The 20,324-nt window shown below is 42.1% G+C and overlaps 1 long non-coding RNA gene across 2 annotated transcripts; it reads left to right on the forward strand.

Moving 5' to 3' along the window:
• The first annotated feature begins 2,016 nt into the window (after positions 1-2,016).
• Positions 2,017-9,961, forward strand: LOC113929581. 2 transcript variants are annotated; one of them, XR_003522248.1, is made up of 4 exons: positions 2,043-2,142; positions 5,492-5,601; positions 8,261-8,492; positions 8,781-9,961. It is a non-coding gene; the product is annotated as an uncharacterized LOC113929581 (long non-coding RNA). The 2 variants fall into 2 exon arrangements; XR_003522249.1 differs by lacking the exon at positions 5,492-5,601 and having other exon boundaries at positions 2,017-2,142.
• Positions 9,962-20,324: the final 10,363 nt, after the last annotated feature.

Here is a 20,324-nt window from a genome sequence, read left to right on the forward strand (position 1 = left end):
CTCTGCAATGTTCAGTATTCTCTTTTTCTCTTGTATTTTCAACTTCTTTGACTCTACTAGAGCTTACCTCACAGGAGGTACAAATATTCGGGTTTCTTTTCTTTCAAAATAAAAAGTTTTATCTCTGTAATCCCAATGTTATCCCAAGGTCTTCTTCCAGCTACCACCTTTTTATTTTGTCTTCCTTTCTCAGCCAAGCTTTTCTTTTTATTTATTTAATTTATTTATCTGAGAGAGAGAGAGAGAAGGAGAGAGAGAGTACAAGTGGGGAAGAGAGGGAGAAGCAGGCTCCTTGCTGACTCGGGGCTCGATCCCAAGACCCTGGGATCATGAGCTGAGCTGAAGGCGGATGCTTAATGAGTGAGCCACCCAGGCGCCCCTAAGAAAAATCTTCACTATTGCACATAGTTAACTAGTTTAATTATTACGCTGGATAAAAATAAATGGGCTAAGTGCTTTATTACCATTGCTAGTCAGTGGGGGAACCGGGAAGCTTGAACCAAATTTCTTTGAAACCAACTAGCTGGAGTCCCTAGATGAAATCAACTACGATACCTGCTGTACTTTTAGGATCTTAGTTACATCCTCCGATGGTGTTTAGTGTTTAAGCCCATCAGGTTTTCTGATATGTGTAGTCTATCGTGACCTATAGTTGATCTGGGCTACAATGCTCCATGTCCCTTAAGGGCTGTGTTTCTGGTTTGTTTGTTTTTAATCTGTAGTACTTAGCACAATGACTGGAACATGGTAAGTATTTGAGTCTCTCTTGAATGAAAGAAGAAAAGTTTTTATTTATTTATTTATTTTTTACCATTTCTGCTCATTAGTCCCTCTGTCAACTATTCCATTCATTCGAACATTGAGTTCAGTGATTCCTAATTGTGTAAAGAGGTGGCTGAGCCACTGTGAGGTGTACTGACCGAGGTACTGAAGGAAATAGGTTATAACCCTCCTGTGTATTAGGAGGACAAAAAAGTCTAGAACCCCTGAAAATTGGATATTCCTATTTAAATATCTCACGCACACAAATCCTATAGCTTCCAATAGATTGTAAGAACTTAGCAAGAATTCTTTCTTCATCTTGGAGATTTTAGACTCACAGAACATAAAAACTAGAAGGGACCTAGTATTATCTGGTCCACTTCTCATATTTCACTGATGAGGAAACTGAGGCCTTAAGAGTTTCAGCAATATGCCCATGGTTGGATCCTTTGCAATGGCTAGCAAATTGTTAGCATAAAAATGTGCTCAATCAACACTCATTATATGCATGAAAGAATTAGAGATAAAAATCAGATGGATACCAATGATGGCTTGCTTTCTTCTACACCTCAGGGGCTCTATTCTAACAACTTCCAAGTCAGAAAATATTAAAATATGAATTGGACTTGCTCTGTATCTGCTGATCTCTCTCATCCTTGAGTTCTTGTGACATTGTAAGATTTACCCTATGATATAAGTGCTTATTATTTTAAATATTTCTTGTCATATTATTGATGTTTTTCTGCATTTAAATGTTCTGAGAGTATCTTAGTTTATATTGCTTTGCCTCTCTCTATCATACCTAACCCTGGAACAGTGTTGGGATTTTAATAGTGGTTAACTAAGTTCTTCTTCATTGATTACTAATAGATTAACTGATGCCTAACTTCCAAGTAAAGTTGTTATGCAGGTTAACATTTACCTTCTTGGAGTTGAATACTGTCACTCGACATAGTCTTAAAAGTAAATGAGTGAGTAAAGGTTAAATTCTCTTTTAAGCGTAACTCCAGCAAATAACACATTGTGCTGACTTATTCTTAGAGACTCAAAAAAACAAAATTTGAGACTGTCTTCTTTAGGAACATGTGATCTTAGTCAGTAAACGATAACACACTGGAGAATGAAGTATTATTTACTTATTGCACAATCACAGATCCACAGCCTTGTGAATGTTAATATTTTCTGGGAATGACAACAGACTTTGAAAAAATAAACACTGCAGAAAGAGCCAGAAATTACCCATAGTTTTGGACCTAAATTTTATTGCACAGGAAAAAAACAGGATGAAGAGCCCTAGAGTGGCAATAAATTAAATCTCCTGTGAGTCAGGAGATTAGAGTTCTAATTCTTCTTTGGTTCAAGCCATCTGTGAGACCTTGGGTAAGTCTATAAGTCTTGCTGGGCCGACAGCTTTTCATCTTTAAAACCAGAGGATTGAATATCTTTTTTTCTTTTTTGAAGATTTTATTTATTTATTTGACACAGAGAGAGAGAGAGAGGCAGAGAGAGAGAGAGGCAGAGAGAGAGATTGAGAGGGAGAAGCAGGCTCCCCACTGAGCAAGGAGCCTGATGTGGGGCTCGATCCCAGGACCCTGGGATTTTGACCTGAGCTGAAGGTAGCCGCTTAACTGACTGAGCCACCCAGGTGCCCCAGAGGATTGAATTTCAAATGATTTGTAATGTCTCTTCCAAGTCTAAGATTCTAACATTTATTTGAATCAATAACCACTGATGATAGAAGGGATATATAATGGTGACAGAAAGTGTTAGCACTGGGAAGATGGACTGAGGGATGAAAAGGAATAAACTAGTATTCCTCGGATAGAGGAAGGACTTACTCCTTTGACCTAAAAGGCTGAATTTCACAGCATCTGAACTAAATATATATATGATTATTTCCCTGTTTAAAAAGATTTTGAGGGGTTCCTGGCTGGCTCACTCAGTAGAGTATGTGACTCTTGATCTTGGGGTCATGAGTTCAAGCCCCATGTTGGGCATACAGCTTACTTAAAAAATATTTTGAAGTCCATAGACATGTTCAGCTAAACATTAAGTGGGTGAAACTAAGATATAAGCAGACATAGATAGAAGTTTGTAGAACTAGGAACTTTTCTACAGTTCTCAATCAGTTGTTTTAATTCTGGGCCTATGAAGACCGAGTCTTCATGGTCTATACGCCCAAAACTTCAAAATCATTTCTGCAAAGGTATCAACAAATTCAGCCAAAAGTCCAACTGATGTAGAAGGCAGCATGTTGCCAAGAATGATAGCTGTGGCTTTGTGAAGCCTAGTCTGGGTGATGAACTCACATGGCTGTTCCCCTCTTCTTTGAAGTTGGTGGTAGTTGCTCTTTCTTTGCCTATGACTGAGGTGGTCCTGGGTCAGCATCATGCCATGAGTGGGCTTAATATCTTTTAACTAAAAGAGCTAACAAGACTTACTCTGGCTGAGTGAGGTTTATAGAGAGGATGAACCACAAGTAGAGAGGATCAACTTATAAAGTGACTCTAAGGGACACAAAAAAACACATGGAAAATCAGGAGAGGTTGGGGTGATAGGTTTCAGGGAGAGAAGAGGAACAACATTTGGGAAACAGAAGAACCAACAGAGTTTGAATAGCTGAGTTATCTTGTTGAACCCTCAGCACTGGACTTCGTTCTCTTCACTAGAGTGTTGCCACCACTGTGACTCAGCCATGCCCTTATCTTTGTTTTTCTTTGTGTCTGGTTATTTCTCCCCTAAAACTCAACAGTCTGAGGCTATTCTTGTTTCCCAAGTCATATTACTGAGACAGAATTTATCAGTCCAGCTAAAGCATTATCACTTCTGTTTTGGACTGTGTCCAGAAAGGAGTTAACACAGCAGGCCCGAGACTGTCTCTAGAAGGGCCGGCTTACAAGATTGGCCCTTGGCTGGTGTCTGGGTGTTTCCACCATTCTCATAACTGATAAGGGTGGTTCTCCGTGCCTAGACTGTTTGCATAAACAATGTGATTTATGCTGAATACCTGCTTTCCTTCTGGGAGTCAGGAATTTGGAAGGTGATAGGCAGAGTGCAGATGTGACCAGCCCCCAGTAAAAATGTTGAATGCTCTGTCTCTAATGAGCTTTCCTGGTCAGAAACACCATACACATGTTACTGCATTTTTCAGTGCTGGAGAGAGTAGCATGCTCATGTGTGTCTCCTCACAGAAGGAGAACATAGGCCTGTGCATGGATTTCTCTAGATTCTGTCTGTGTCCTTTTCCATTGTGATCTGATGGTGTATCCTTACTGTCACTGCAATAAATCCTAGCTGTGAGTCCACCTATGTGCTGGATTCCATGAGTTCTCCTAGCAAATCTCTAACTATGGGGTTGGTCTTAGAGATCCCAACCCAGGCCACTTCAAAGGACCCAGGCCAACTTGGGTATTGGCTGTCCTTGGGCCAAGTGTTATACATTGGTCCAATCAATTGCATATGGAGGAGGAAGTGCGGGATTGTATTTAGCTTGGTCACTCCAGCTTATGGAATGGTCTAGAACAGTGGTTCTCAATCTAGTCTGCAAAACAGAATCTTCTGTGATGGCTTTAGAAACTAGACCCCATCCAAGATTAATTAGAATTTTGGAATTAGATTGTGGGAGTGGGGCTTAGATAATGACATGTTTTCAAAGCTCTCCAGGGATTCTAATGGGTAGCCTGAATTGGGATCAATGGCCTGGAGCAGTTTCCTTTAGAAGGAGACTGTAGCCTTGGGAGGCATTGTGATCCATTTGGCCAGGGCAATGTACATTTTTTTCACATGAAGAAATGGGCTCATGTCTTCAGGCATCCTTAAAAAAATGAGTAAGATTGCTTAGTTGTGCTTGTGAGGAATACTCTGGGAATTGTGTCATTTTAAGGGTTCTACTGGGGCCATCTTCATAGCATAAAGTTTATGTTGACAACTTTCTGTGCTTCCAAACTGTAGAAAAACAAGCAGAAAAAAAATGCATTAAAATGTATGTGACCAGCTGCAGCAATATTTTGCCAATGGCCCACATTCTTGAACATACTGTTCCAAAAAATCTATCTCTCATGTCTCTTATGAAATAAACAGTCACATCTGTTTCTTAGGGTTATTTAAAGATCCATGTTAAATTGTTTATCCTTAGAGAGATTCTTTCTTTGTCGTTAAAAAAGCTGGTTGGCAGAAAATCCCTACTGGGCCGGCCTGTGGTATCATAGTACTCCTTCCCTTTCAGTGCAGAGGGGCACAGCAGTTGACCTTTGGGTGTGGCAGCAAGGGTGAGGGTTCCTTGGCCAGTCTTCCTGTTGCTGACTCCCTCGCAGCCTCCAGTTTTTTTTTTTTTTAAGATTTTATTTATTTATTAGAGAGAGAGAGAGAGCAGGAGAGGGGGGAAGGTCAGAGGGAGAAGCAGACTCCTGGCTGAGCAGGGAGCCCAATGCGGGATTTGATCCGGGACTCCAGGATCATGACCTGAGCTGAAGGCAGTCGCTTAACCAACTGAGCCACCCAGGCGCCCGCAGCCTCCAGTTTTTAAGTGGCTGGTAGTGCTGCGTGAGAGAGCTCCGAAATGCAGGCCGCTGCCTTCATTTGGCAGATCAACCCTGATGCAGTGTCCTGTTCCCAAGGGACATCTGGCAAATATTTGTTGAGTTGACTTGATGGGATGGAATTACTGGAAGAAAGAACTGCTGCTGATGGGCGGGCACCCACGGTGCTCTCTGTCTTGTGTTTTCTATAGAGCCGAAGCTCACTCCACAAAGTGCCACTTGGATAGAAGCAGTTGTTATCTATGTGGAAGCCATCTCGGTCTGCACGTCCTTGGGAGATACCCTGAAGCCCAGGACGAAGGTAGACTTTTCCTCATGATAACTATAGGGTAATCGTGAGAGACCTTGAGTACCAATCACACCACCCTATGGCCCAGCACAGCTTAGACTGGTCCTTCCCCAGTTGGAGGTAAGCAGGACTTAACTTCCAGCCTCCCCTCTGGAACTGGGTGTCTTTCTTACCCTCACATGCCATGTGTTCTCTCCAGCTGTGGCCCTTCCCCCATTAGGACCTGCTTTAGGAAGGAACTTGAAACTCATTTATCCCAAGAACTTCAGGTTTAAATAGTCTCATGTGTTTTTGCATTTTAGGAAAGCTCAGTGGACAGAATTTCTGGTGAATGAGGTTGCTTTTTGGTGGGAGAGCCAAGAGAGGTGCCCTGGGGGGGGCAGCTTCCTGGTGCCCTTGGCTGGCAGCCCCACTGGAGTCTCCTCCGATGGCCTCCTCCATCCGGCGGCAGCCTCGCTCTGGCTCAGACACGTGGGCTTGGGACATAGCTGACCCTTAAAGCCACTGCTAAAAGCCCCCGAGGAGCGAACATCCACTCGGCTACCATCGTTTTGTGGGCTCCCAAGCATTTCATTTCATAATTCCGTTTTGTTTCCTCTTCCCACACGTTAACCAAGGCATCTGGCAGCAAAATGCAGAGTCAGCAGGAACAGTTCTGTTTATTCTTTGCTGCCTTGGCGATGTCTCAAAGTTGAACATGTTCTCAAACTCAACTGCTTTTGGAAGTTTTCCCAAACACAAGGAGCCTGCTAAAAGACCAGCAGTCTTAGAATGGCATGGAATTCTCTACCAAGAGGCCTGAAGAAAGGCTGTTCAAGTGAGACCGGAAAAAACATTCTTATGTGTGGGGCACTTATATACCCAGAAATGAAACTTAATAAATAGCTAGTAATGAAACTATGCCAAACGTGAGAAAAGCCAGATTGCAAAAATAGCATGTGCAGAATAAGCGCATTTGGTAAAATACAAGCTGGCTATGTAAAAATATACAGAGTATTTTTTGTTTGCCTACTTAGTGGCCACTTAGTCAGGTGTTTTATACACAATACCTGATTATATATATATTACACAATACCCACAGTATACACAGTACTTGATTATATATAATTGACAAAAACCCAAGGAGGCCATTCTTTTTTTTTATTTTTTAAACAAAAGTCACATTTTATTTAGGTTGAAATAAACTATACAAAATTGATTTTCTTCACCAAAAATATCAGCAATATTTTCTGTATTATTCTTAGATAAACCACAAAACACTTATTTTGGCAGGTTTTCCAGGTCAGGGAGGCCATTCTTATTATTCCCATTTTACAGGTGAGCTCATGGAGGTTCTGACTTGGTCACACTTGACTAAAGTCACATTGAGAATATGTAGGAAAAGTCCATAATCCATTAGAACACTGTGGACCATTACTGTATAGATCTGCAAAGATAAATCGTTGGTGCTACATTAGAATATAAGTTGAGGATAAATGAGTGATTTTTATTTTCTTCATTTTGCTTATGCTTATTTTCTAATTTCTCTCCAATGCACATCTTTTGTTAACAGAAAGTTATTCCTTAAGTAAGAAACTTATACCAAATAGAGGCTTCTCCCACTATCCGAAAGTAGAACATGTCTATAAAACCTTCCAGAGCCCAAATATCATAAGACGAAGAAGAAATTACCATTAATTTATACAGAAACATTTTTGAGCATTCCCAGACCCCCAAAATAACCTCTTCTAGATTTTTCTCATGCCTCGTAACACGTCTTACTAACAGATGCATAAAATTAAGTAAGATAAAACACAGATGCTCACAGACACGGTTCAAAGCTCTAAATGGCGTGATGCTGAGATGTTGAGCAAAGCCCCCCGGGAGCAACTCGGTGGAGCCATTCTCGCTGCTCGGGCTGTGTTGCCCCTACAAGGCTCGCTGTCTGCTATTGTCACTGTTGGCCTTTTTCCATAAAAGCAGAACTCCTCTTTGGATTTCTTTTGGATTGCAAAAATAAGTACTAATGGAAGTCTCTTGTACAAGCGAGGAGGTGTAAGGCAAACTTTGGACAAGTGGGGGATACCTGTCCCAAACCTGTTATAGATGAGTTAAAATATATTTACTATGAAAAGATGATTTTTATAGTTTTAAGTAAATTCTTTTTCTTCCGTTTGTGGAACTACAAAGGCGTCAGTATGAGTTTGCTAGGGCTTCCATCATAAAGTACTGCAGGCTGGGCGTCCAATCCTGCCAATACCTTGTTCTTGGATTTCTAGCTTCAGAACTGTGGGAAAAGAGATTCCCATTGTTTAAGCCACCCCTCCTGGATGCTGAGGCTGCAGAAGGAAATGAGATGGCCATGATCCCTGGTTTTAGTGTTAGGGGCAGATAATAAACAAATACAGAAATAAATAAGCACCTAGAAAAACCAGTGATGGTGTGAGCTGTGACATGCACTAAAATAAGATGAAGTGAGAGACTAAGCTTGAAGGTGAATTGTAGTATGGGGTAGGGGTAAGAGCAGGGAATTTGGTGCCACCTCTCTCATTTCCTAGCTGTGTGACCTTAGGCATGTTATGATGGTAAAAAAAAAAATCACATAAAATTTACCATCTTAACCATTTTTAAGTGTATAGTTGAGTAGTTAAGTATATACACATTGTTGTGACCTTCAGCATATTTTTTGCAGGAGTTTGCAGGATGGGAAGACTGCCTGGGCCCGAGGAAGACGGATCTCTTCAAAGTACTATGAGAACTGGGTCTGAGGCAAGTGTAGCCTGATCGCTCAGACTGAGGTCAGGGCCTCCACTCCTGGGGACTCAGATCTCAGGCTCATGAAACATTTCCCCTGGACGCACAGCTGTGATCTCCAACATGTTGCAAAGTGTGGCTGCTTGTTTGTTTCATTTGAACAAATGGAGGTAGGGAGGAAAAAAGGAATACAGCCAGTTTTGTTGCTAAGCAACTTTTAACATCTTATGTAGACCCAGGTTTCGTGGTGTTTATTTAGTACTGGTGAAATGATACTTCTTGTGCAACTATAAAATGACTAGTGTGCATTCTCTAAGGGCTTAGGAATGCTGGAGAGATTGATTGCAAGCCTGCTTCCTGGAGCTTTCTTCAGGAAAAAAGAAAAAGAAAAACATGTTGTTTTTCCTCTCTAGAGGCTTCTAGTTGCTAGGCATAAATTTTTTTCTCATATTTTCCAGAATACATTGCCTTTGGACTCAGATCAAGAAAACTCCAAGCTTTTCTCAGAGCAAATGCAAATAAGATTTTGAGTGAAGTCTTCAGCTCTGAGGAATGCTGTGTTCCCTTTCACCAAAATACATGCTTCCCTGGCCCCAGGCCTGGGGGGCTGTAGCCAGACACTGGCAGTGGAAACCCAGGAAGATAGGAGCCTCTGGAAATCTGCCAGAAAGCCAGTCATGCAGCTCTTCTCCCCCGCCAGGCTGTTATGCTAAACTCACACATGCCTGAGGTGAAACATTCTTTCCCAACACAAACACAGAACCTTCTGAAGACTCTTGATTCTTCTTTATCAGTCCCTTCTCTACTTTTCATAGTGACTCTAAATGGTATTACTTTAGGAGAAAAAAATGGACTCCCTTTTCTCAGGACAACAAACTACACAGAATATGCATTTGTGGTCACCAGGATGGCAAGGCATGAGTTTTGAGTCTCACTTGAAAGCGAGGAGGGAAAGTATGAGTCCAGCAAAAACCTTAGAACAACTCTTTAAGTTGAGTTTGGCCCTTCCTCCAGCTCCAAACTCTTCTGGCCAAGTGTTGTCAGTGGGCCCTCCAAGCTCCTTTTTGAGCTCCTGGGCACCTGCAAGAAGGGGGCTGCTGGCTAAAAAGGCAGCGATTGGCCTTTGGAGAAGCTCTTCTGGGTTATCTGGTCTACACTTGCCACTCTTGCTACCTTCCAACCCATTCCTCGCTGTACACTAAAGGGGTCCTTGAAAATTCGAATCTGCTCTGTTACTCGCAAACTCCCACAAGGTCTACAGTGTGGTCTGGCCTGGTCTGGCCCCTGTGCATGGCCCCAGTTTCAATGCTGTGCCCTGCCCCAGCTACACAGGCTTTATTCAGTTCCTTCCTTCTGCCATGCTCGCTCCCATCATAGGTCTTTGCTTGTGTTCTGCTAGCTTCCTCTAACTTCACATCTGATTCACTCCTACAGCTCATTCGGGTTGCAGCTCAATTGTTACCTCATCAGGGAAGCCTTCACCAACTCTATGAACCAGCTACTTTCCCTGTTTTCTAGTCTCTGTTGCATAGCCCTCATTGACCTTTGTTCTACCATTAGACCATAAGTGCCATACGAGTAGGAATGGGTGTTTTAGTTTTTCTTTTTAATATATATCCAGTGCTTAGAATAATATCAACATTTGTATACTCAATAATTATTTGTTGATTTAACAAAAAAAACCACATCTTAGGGACAGTGACCAAGACACTAAAAACACCATGTCTTCCCTTCCTGAGATTTCTTGGGACTTTTGCCATATTTTTTTATTTTTATACCACTTTTAAATAGTAGGGTATAATTCTGATACCCAGTTCCAATGTGTGTGTCTTTTCCCTGCACTCCCAAGCAATTTCCTGACACCCACTGAGTGTCCTACAATTTCACTCAACTCTGACACTATCTACATGGAGATAGCATCAGATCCGGCAGGTGAAGGGCTCAGTCCCACAAGCCGCCCCTCCCCCATTCAGATGCCAGTCATAAGTCCAGGTTGTCACCTGTGTGTCTCACCAATCAGCTCTAGGTTGGAAGTTCCAACTACCCCCTACTTGGGTTTGATTAATTTGCTAGAATAGTTTACGGGAGTCAGAGAAACATTTTATTACTGGGATTGCCCATTTATTATGAAAGGATATAACTCAGAAACACCCAGACAGAAGAGATGCATAGGGTAAGATATGGGGAAGCAGGCGGGGCCTGCCACCTGCCATTTGGGCAAGTGAAGGAGAGGACAAGGTATGAAGAGTTCACTGGACAGTGCATTTTCTCCTCCAGTCTTAGGTCTGTTTATAGTCCGATGCCTGGGGTGAGGGTAGCTTGTTGGAATATTGTATCACTTGATAAGTAAGAAAATATGTATTTATAGCTAATGCTACTCTTAAAATCTATGTTGAATCACTAGCCTTTCAAAACTTGCCATTGATAGAATATCGATTCTATAGCCAAAAGCTAAAGAAAGTTTATTACCTATATAATTTCATAAAAACCTCTTGGCTGTATAATTCATCAAGAGAATTCTTTAGTTTTAAAGGATCTGGCCATGAAGTACAACAAAAATGTGAGAAAACAACCTTTCACATGCTTCAGCAGTCCTAACGTTCCTGAACCAACAACTGATTATTCACTGAGTAGCACCTGTACACACAGAACTGGGCTAAGCATTAGGGGAAGACCTGGGAGCATCACACATTCCCCCTACAACAGATTATCCCCCTGAAGAGTTAGGAAATACAAGTTCAATAACAACAATACCAAAATTACAGCAGTAGAAAAGACCTAAGTCTCAATGAGTGGGGCAGAATGTAAGCTGGAGCGTCCATTGAGGAGGGAGGTCTCATGGCAGGGTGGCCGGCTGTGCAGCAATCGGGACTTGAGTAGGGGTTCGAAAGAGCAACAACAACAAACACTTCATGAGCACTTACTAAATCAGGCATTGTGCCAAGTGCGTACATGTATTTTCTTATTCAATCCTCACAACAACTGTCTGAGGCTGTTAGGTAACAGAAACCCGACCATAGCAGCATAATGATGTGGAGGCTTATTTGTCTTCATATAAGAAGGAGTCCAGGGCCAGGCAGTCTGGGGCTGACGCAGGTGCTTGAGAAATCATCAAGCTTCCAGCTCTTTCTAGCTTCCTGTTCCACCGGCTTAGTTGTGGTTTCTATCCCCTTGGTGTAAAGTGGCTGATCCACTCCAGGCATTACACTGGCATCCCAGCAGAAAGATCAAGAAAACCACAAGTGTTCATAAGTGGAAGGAAAAACTGCCCTAGGGGTCCCCCGCAGACTTCAGACTCCATCCCATTGGTTAGAGCTGTGTCATATAGACCTCCGAGCGGCAGGACTGGCTGAGAAATGGAGGCTTTTTGGTTTTTATTGTTTAGCCTGAGCACAGAGCTGCACCAAAACTTCAGAGCTGTGTACTGAGGGAGAGGAAGGAAATGCGGGATAGGAGCCAGAGTGCCTCCACCGAGAATACTGTTATTCTTGTTCTACACAGGGGAGAACCTAAGCACTAAGTGTTAAGTAACTTGCCCTGGGTCGTGTAGTTAATAAGTAGAAAAGCTGGACACCCTCAGAAGCAATCTGATTCCAGAGCCTGACCTTCTAGCCCTGAGCTAGGATCTGAACTGGAGAGCAGAGGGAACGGCCCTCGGGGCAGGGGATGTGTTGACAAAGGTGCAGGTGGGGGCGGGGTGCGGAGTGCCAGAGGCAAGTGAGGCCCTCAGGCTGTAACAGGGGAGCCATCCTGAGGTGTGGTGGGAGATAAGGTGGGAACAGTGGTCTGGACTCATTTCATCGGCCTGATTAAGCCTTCAGGGTCATGAGAATTGTCAGTCCTGACACTGAAATAATAATAACATAAATAATTGACTTTCTCTGCTTGACTTATTTCACTTAGCATAATCTCCTCCAGTCCCATCCACGTTGATGTAAAAGTTGGGTATTCATCCTTTCCGACGGCTGAGTAATATTCCATTGTATGTATGGGCCACATCTTCTTTATCCATTCATCTGTCAAAGGGCATCTCAGCTCTTTCCACAGTTTGGCTCTTGCGGACATTGCTGCTATGAACATTGGGGTGCATATGGCCTTTTTATTTTTTTTTAAAGATTTTATTTATTTATTTGAGAGAGAGAGAGAATGAGAGATAGAAAGCACGAGAGGGAAGAGGGTCAGAGGGAGAAGCAGACTCCCCGCCGAGCAGGGAGCCCGATGCGGGACTCGATCCCGGGACTCCAGGATCATGACCTGAGCCGAAGGCAGTCGCTTAACCAACTGAGCCACCCAGGCGCCCATGGCCTTTTTTTTTCACTACATCTGTGTCTTTGGGGTAAATACCCAGTAGTCCAATTGCTGGGTCATAGGGTAGCTCTATTTTTAATTTTCTGAGGAACCTCCACACTGTTTTCCAAAGTAGCTGTACCAACTTGCATGGATGGGACTGGAGGAGATTATGCTAAGTGAAATAAGTCAAGCAGAGAAAGTCAATTATCATATGGTTTCACTTATCTGTGAAACATAAGGAATAGCAGGGAGGACATTAGGAGAAGGAAGGGAAAAATGGGGGGGGGGACATCAGAGGGAGAGACGAACGATGAGAGACTATGGACTCTGAGAAACAAACTGAAGGTTCTAGAGGGGAGGGTGGTGGGGGGATGGGCTAGCCTGGTGACGGGTATTAAGGAGGGCACGTACTGCATGGAGCACTGGGTGTTATACACAAACAATGAATCATGGAACACTACATCAAAAACTAATGATGTCACGTATGGTGATTAACATAACATAACAAAAAAAAAATAATAGCATAAATAGGCAAGTGCTGGCCAGAAGTGAAAACCTTGTTTGGAAGGCAAAAGCCAACTCAGCAAATACAACCAGGGTCAGTACATCAGGAGATGTCAAACATGAGCAGAGCCAGGACTCACAGTTTGTGGCAAACCCAAGGCTGAAGTTGGAAGATGCAAGCAATAGCCAAGGCTGAGTCCAGGTGTGTTCTGAAGGCTGGATGATTCCAAAGGTCTTAAGAATATTGAGGCTGGAGACCAGGGTCTGGGCCTGATGGTTTGGGGTCAGAGAGTCAAAGGAACCCTGGAATATTACCTACCTAAGGCCTGATTGGCTTTATAGCTATATTTGTCCATTCCAGCACCTTTGGAACATTACTGGCATATTACTTAGCACCAGCTTCCTCTTCCGTAGTTACTTAAACTTTGAGGGGACGTGATGAGCCCAGACTATCATGACACCAAGGCAACATAGAGAGATGTTTTCCATTGGAACTTACTACTCTCAAATATTAGCTTTACCTTTGTTATCTCACAAGGAAAAGGTAGACTTGATGAGGAGGGAGCTGTGCAAAACGACCAACCATAGCAGGTTTAGAGCATCTGCTTTTCTGTGTAGCTCCTGAGGATGGAGCTTGTTTGCACCATGAGACTTCGGGTGCATGTCAGGAGACATTACTTGTGACGTGGGAGACTCGGCAGACAGCATACCACCTCTGAGTGGTGACTTTCCACACCAGCAGTGTTTATGTAGAGCCTAGGAGAGAGGTTTCAGAATGCTTTCCTGTAGGGAGTCTGAAGACTTCAAGTCTACGTCTTTACAGTACAATTGCACAGCATGCTCATCTGAAGCGTCTGAACTGTAGGCTCCTAGGGATAATCTGAGAACGTGCTCTTTGTTCTGGGTTGGCTGCCAGGCAAACAGCAGGAGAGGCTTTGCAGTACCTTCTTTCTCCTCCTGCATGTTTATTCTTTCTTCAGTTGAAAAGGCCTAGCAGTTAAGGTAGTTTGGGAAATAGTTATAGTGACTCTTCTCCAGCAACCGGGAAAATGGAATTCAGCTTTAGGTGTCATGCATTTATTTCAACATACCAAGTCTCAGCATACGTGCGCCTCGCCTTAAATACAGCCAATCACGCACAGATGACCCTTGAACAATGTGGGGTTTAGGGGTGCCAACCCCTGTGCAACTGAAAATCCATATTACTTATGACTCCCCTCAAAAATGTGACTACTAAAAGCCTCCTGTTGACCAAAAGCCTTACCGATAACTTAGTTGATTAACACGTATTTTGTCTGGTATATGTATTATATACTGTATTCCTACAATAAAGTAAGCTAGAGAAGAGAAAATGTTAAGATCATAAGGAAGAGAAAATACTTTTGATAAATACAGTATAGTACTGCGAATGTGTCTGCGAATAAGTGGACCCATGAAGTTCAAACCCATGTTGTTCAAGGGTCGACTGTACACACACACACACGCGTGCACACATTTACAAGGAGAAGTAAATTCATGTTTATTGTAGCAGTTGAACCCTTGAGCTCTGGAACTGATGAGTTTGATCTCAGCTCCTCTACTTTCTAGATCCAGATCTGGGGGAGGCTACTCAACATCTCATTGCCTCATGCCATTTATAAAGCATGGGTCCCACGCTGCTTGAGGATTAAGTGAGCCATGGTTTGGAAAAGACTTAGGGTCGTGGCTGGTACGTGATAAATGACAGCCGTTATTATTGTAGACTTGTTAGAAAAAAAACAACTGAGCACAAAGAACTAAAAATCACCCTTATATTGAAGGAGAACCATGGCTAATTCTGAATATATCTTCCCACTCTTTTTCATGTGCGTGTCTTCTGCTTACTCTCACTCTGGAGTCATACTCAGTGCCTGTGTGTGTGTGGTCATGCTCATGTGCATGCACACACACACACACACACTTTTATGCTTCTTTTATTTTATTTTTATTTTAAATATTTTATTTATTTATTTGAGAGAGAAAGAATGAGAGACAGAGAGCATGGAGAGGTAGGAGGGTCAGAGGGAGAAGCAGACTCCCTGCTGAGCAGGGAGCCCGATGCGGGACTCGATTCCGGGACTCCAGGATCGTGACCTGAGCCAAAGGCAGTCGCTTAACCAATTGAGCCACTCAAGCACCCCTATGCTTCTTTTAGATAATCCTGCCCAAATATGTATTCAGGATTAAGCTATTGACCTAAAGGTCAAAACTTGCTTTAACAGTTATCATGGAGTCATTTTTCAAAAATGCCATTTTCCCATTAATTCTCTAATTGGGGAAAGTATATATTCTGCTATTGGTTGCTTTGTTCGAATATTTATATTTTTGAATTACATAACCATGGAAGATCTTAGGACTGAAACAGACACCTATTTACACAACCCGTGTTTCATTTCAAAAGGGAAATCCAGTATACTGCTTTTCTAATTGTAAATTACTGATGAATTGCCAATAGTGTTCAAATAGCTAACACCTCCTTTTCCCCAACTGATCTCCTCCCGCCTTCCTCCCCTTCCTTCCCAATGGAGAGAAGTCATTTTATTTAAATGGGGGCTCTGCTCCCTTATTTGTCACTGAGGGGGATGAACAGGCCTAGGGTGATGTCTCCCTTCTCTGACAGTGTGTGATTCTAGGTTCCGGTAGTAAAAAACCATAGATACTGTTATACAAGTTGGAAAACCGGAACAGAGGGTACTGAAGTTCCAGTTTCCAGGGAGAACTGTGGAGCCGTGGGTCTCCTGTTTACTCTCTGCCTCCAGAAGGAACATTCTCTACCCAATTTCTTCCCCTCTTCACATGAGGATTCCCACAGACCCAGGGACCATGTGTCTCTTCGGTGAACACCACCACCCAGGAAGGGCGTGATAAATAGTGTGTGGTGATGACAACGTGACTCTTTGTATTTTCCACGGTTCTGAGCTCTAAGTTTCATTATCGAACCCTCCTGGGCCTCATTTCCTTAGGCCCATGACCTCGTCCCAGTGCTGAGTTACTGTGCTGATAGTAACCTTCGTCTCTACTACCACCTGCTATATCCCAGCACTTCCTGGAGCCAAGGACAGGTTTACTGGGAGGACGTAAGGTACAGAGGAAGTATTTTTGTGCCTCTCAAACTAAACCATATAGGTGATTATTTATCTGCCTAAAAAGACAGCTGGTTCCACAAACTGTTGTTTTCTTTCTTTTTTAAGATTTTATTTATTTATTTATTTGACAGAGAGAGACACAGCGAGAGAGGGAACACAAGCAGGGGGAGTGGGGGAGGGAGAAGCAGGCTTCCCGCGGAGCAGGGAGCCCGATGCGGGGCTCGATCCCAGGACCCAGGAACCATGCCCTGAGCCAAAGTCAGACGCTTAAGGACTGAGCCACCCAGACACCCTGTTTTCTTTATTTCTTTTTAGAATGTTTTAGAATGACCCTTTTAAGGACCGCTTGCTCCAGCACAATTGAGAGGGTTAATAACGAGGCTGTAACAGAGGAGAACCTAGAGCTAAATACGAGTACTGGCTTTCTGTATTTTATAGCTAAGAGGTCTCCTTGCTACCAACATTACATTGAAACTCTCTTATAGCAAAACCTACTTTGAAAACCCCAAGAAAAACTGGGGTGTCTTGCTTCTATGTGGTATTTTAAGGGCATAAGAGAAGTAAAATCCCTTCTGCACCTAGACTTATACTGTTAATAAGCCCGAATTTAAAAGATGCAGTTATGTAATTTGATACATAAAACAGCAAAGAAAAACACAAAGAGAAAGCATAATTTCCTTAATATACAAATAATGTTTGTAATAAATTTAAAAAGGGGAACCAATTAATAGTAAAATACCAGCTGGCATGATCTAGCATGTCACAGAGGAGGACATACAAATGGTCAATATAATGGGCTGAATTGTGTTCTCCCAAATTCATATGTTGAAGTCCTTACCTCTAGTACCTCAGAATGTGACTATTTGGAAATAGAGCCTTTAAAGAGGTAGTTAAGGCAAAATGATGTCAGCTGGGCTCTAATTCATCATGACTGGTATCCTCTTAAGAAAAGATTAGGACATAGGCACATACAGAGGAAGACCATGTGAGAACAGAGAATATGGCCATACAAACCAAGGAGAGAGGTTTCAGAATGAAATCAACTCTGCTGACACCTTGATCTTGGACTTCTAGCTTCCAGAACTGTGAGAAAATACATTTCTGAGGCTTAAGCCAACCAATGTGTGGCACGTGGCTCTGGCAGCTGTAGCAAACTAATCAGTCAATACACTTACAAATGGCGAAATAAACTCAAATTAAACAACTATTTGATGATGGAAACAAGTGCTACAATGTACTTTAGGGTGGGAGTATAGTCTGATACACTTTGAGGTGCCAATTGGTAATGGCTAGTGGAAGAAACAGAAAGGGCAAGGGTCATTTATTTATTTATTTAAACAGAAAGGGCAAGAAAATATGAGACTAGGAACCAGAGTTGCATTTCCTTTTAGATTTTGGGAACACTAGATGGGACACTTAGGAAAATTTTCCATAAAATCTACTCTAAACACCGATCTAAACAAATGACTTAAGGATTGATCAATATTATTATAGGTGCAAAATAATTGCCAGATTTACCAGGAATATTCTTTTTATAAAAATAGTTTTCTAAAAGTTATTAGACTCACAGGAAGAGTCCTTGATCAAAGCCACACATTTAGTTGGAATGCTGGTTAACTTCGACATCGATGTGCTTTTTCTTCCAAGAGGTCGGGGTCCCCGTACCTGTGGTACAGGGCAGATGGTGTGAATCAGGACACCACTTTCCCACATGACCTCTGCCTAGTGTGGCTGCAGTTGACCCAAGAATCTCCTAAGCACCTCTCTAAGCTCAACATCTGTGTGTGGGTTAGAGCCTCAATGCAGCTATTGTCAGGTGGACACCACTCTAAAACACAGAGAATACTTTTGCAACGCTTTAAAAAACGAATAAGAGGGCGCCTGGGTGGCTCAGGCGGTTGGTCATCTGCCTTCGGCTCAGGTCATGATCCCAGGGTCCGGGGATCCAGTCCCGCATCGGGCTCCCTGCTCGGCGGTGAGCCTGCTTCTCCCTCTGCCGCTCCCCCCCACTTGTGCTCTCTCTCTTGCTCTCTGACAAATAAATAAATAAAATCTTAAAAAAAAAGAGAAACAATACTGATATTTTAAGAGATAAGCTAAAATAAATTAATTGAACATTGGTTTTTCAGAGTATGTGATTCTTGCTATGTCATCATAATGTTAAAAATTCCATGTTAATTAAAATGCTTTAAAAATTAGCTAATATGTTAGTCCCTATTTTTTCCAACAATGAATATTTTAGAAATCATTAATACTAATCTCATTGTTCAAAAAAAAAAAGCCTAACAACTAAGCTTTTTTTAAAAAAACTCTCAAAATTCTACCAATTAGCAAATGTGTTATAAAACTTAAATATGTACCTGGTTTTGCTGTAGGTCAAAACACAAACGGCATATTCTATGAATGTGGTGTTTCATTAATTCAGGGGATTATGTCATTTGGGGGCCCTTTGAGGCCCCTACCTGTTCCTTGTATGTTGATGCCAACACTCTATCCCATGAGGGGCTGTGGGCATTAGCTCTGGTTTTGACAAGTTTGTTTGTTTTAATTAATAACATCCTATTTCAAGCAAAATTTGTCTGTTGTTTATTGCTCTCTGTGCTCAGTCCCACATGAAATTTGGCGCTGTACCTCCTTAACGATTTGTGTTTCGTATATCAAACAGTTCTCAGATCTGTAAAGTTGTGAGCTTGAAGAAAAGCTCCCTTCAAAGCATAGTTCAGTTTCATATGGATCTCAAAGGATCAAGTTCGTCCTTATGTAACCAAAGTTGCTGTTTCTATGCTTTCTTTTGACCACTGTTCTCATTTATCTCGTTTCCTTTGAAAACATCTTGCTTTTTCCCAGACATCTCTTCCACACTCAGTGGCTTATCTTTCAACATGGATGCTCAAACAATATTATATTTGGAACAATGCAGAAGATAAAGTCTAGGGCACCTTCTTATACATGCAAGGGAAGGAAGAATCATTCAGCTCAACAGGTGCTATTTCCCCCAATATATTGGGAAGGGTCTTCATTTCCCTTTGCATGTAAAACACCACCTAACAACCAAGCTAAGGGAGCTAATATTTTACACAGTAATGGCAGTCTTTCACTTTCTAATATTTTGAGACATCAATGTTTTACAAATGTTAACAGATCAATGCTGTATGATCAACTGCTATAGCTAATAAACTGATTTATAAAGTCATATTTATAGCTCATCTCTCTTTTAAGTATATCTTGGACTCAGATTCTATCCTCCATGGAAATTATCTACTACCTATAAAAGGGTGAGCATGCTTATTACAAACATGGCTTAAATAAATGCATAAACATTCTGGGGACAAATAATAAGAATGGGGAAGAAATGAGACAGTATGAAGAAAATTCTTGGCTTCAGGGTTGGAAGTCATAAGAGACGAGATCATTAGGATGAAGTTGAACTTGCAAGAATATAGTCAATGATCTTAATGTTCAATTGTGTGGTGTGGCTGGAGCAACTGGTCAGGAGATTTTAATTATTCATACAAATTGGAACAAAAAAAGCTTTCTAGACAAGTGCTGTGGTCAGATTTGCTGGGTGCTCTGAAGTAGAGAGTAAAATCTAAGAATGTGCCTGTTGAACTTGCTTGAAGTATACTAATCTAGCGTGCTGGCCCTATCTCTAGGCTGGATTAAGATGCTCCTTTTTTCATTTCCAAGTTTCCAACAGAACCTTGTGCATGTAGCCCTTAGGACATAATCACACTTTATAGTGGGTTTTTTTTGGTTTTCTTTTGTTTTTCTGCTTACCTGTGTGTCTATCGATTAGATTTTGAGATCCTTGAGGACAAGGGAACTTGTGCCTATCATAAGCACCTAATAAATATTTGTTTGATTTCATGTAATTGGATTTAACATCAAATAAAGATTTGTTTGAATATTCTGCTTTCTTAAAAATGCTGACTGGTCGCAGGTTGCCTGGCACAGAAGAGGCTGTTAAGGATGGCTTCTCCTCAGATGGCAGAAGCGCCCCATCTTCTCCTTTTGCCTCCCGGGGTTTTAGACACACACTGGCCTGAACACACACAATCCTGGGTCCTTTGCTTTGGAGCTAGATGCACACTTGGTGGGGGGAAA

This window comes from Zalophus californianus, chromosome 5 (assembly GCF_009762305.2).
Source record: "Zalophus californianus isolate mZalCal1 chromosome 5, mZalCal1.pri.v2, whole genome shotgun sequence".
Lineage (NCBI taxonomy): Eukaryota > Metazoa > Chordata > Mammalia > Carnivora > Otariidae > Zalophus > Zalophus californianus.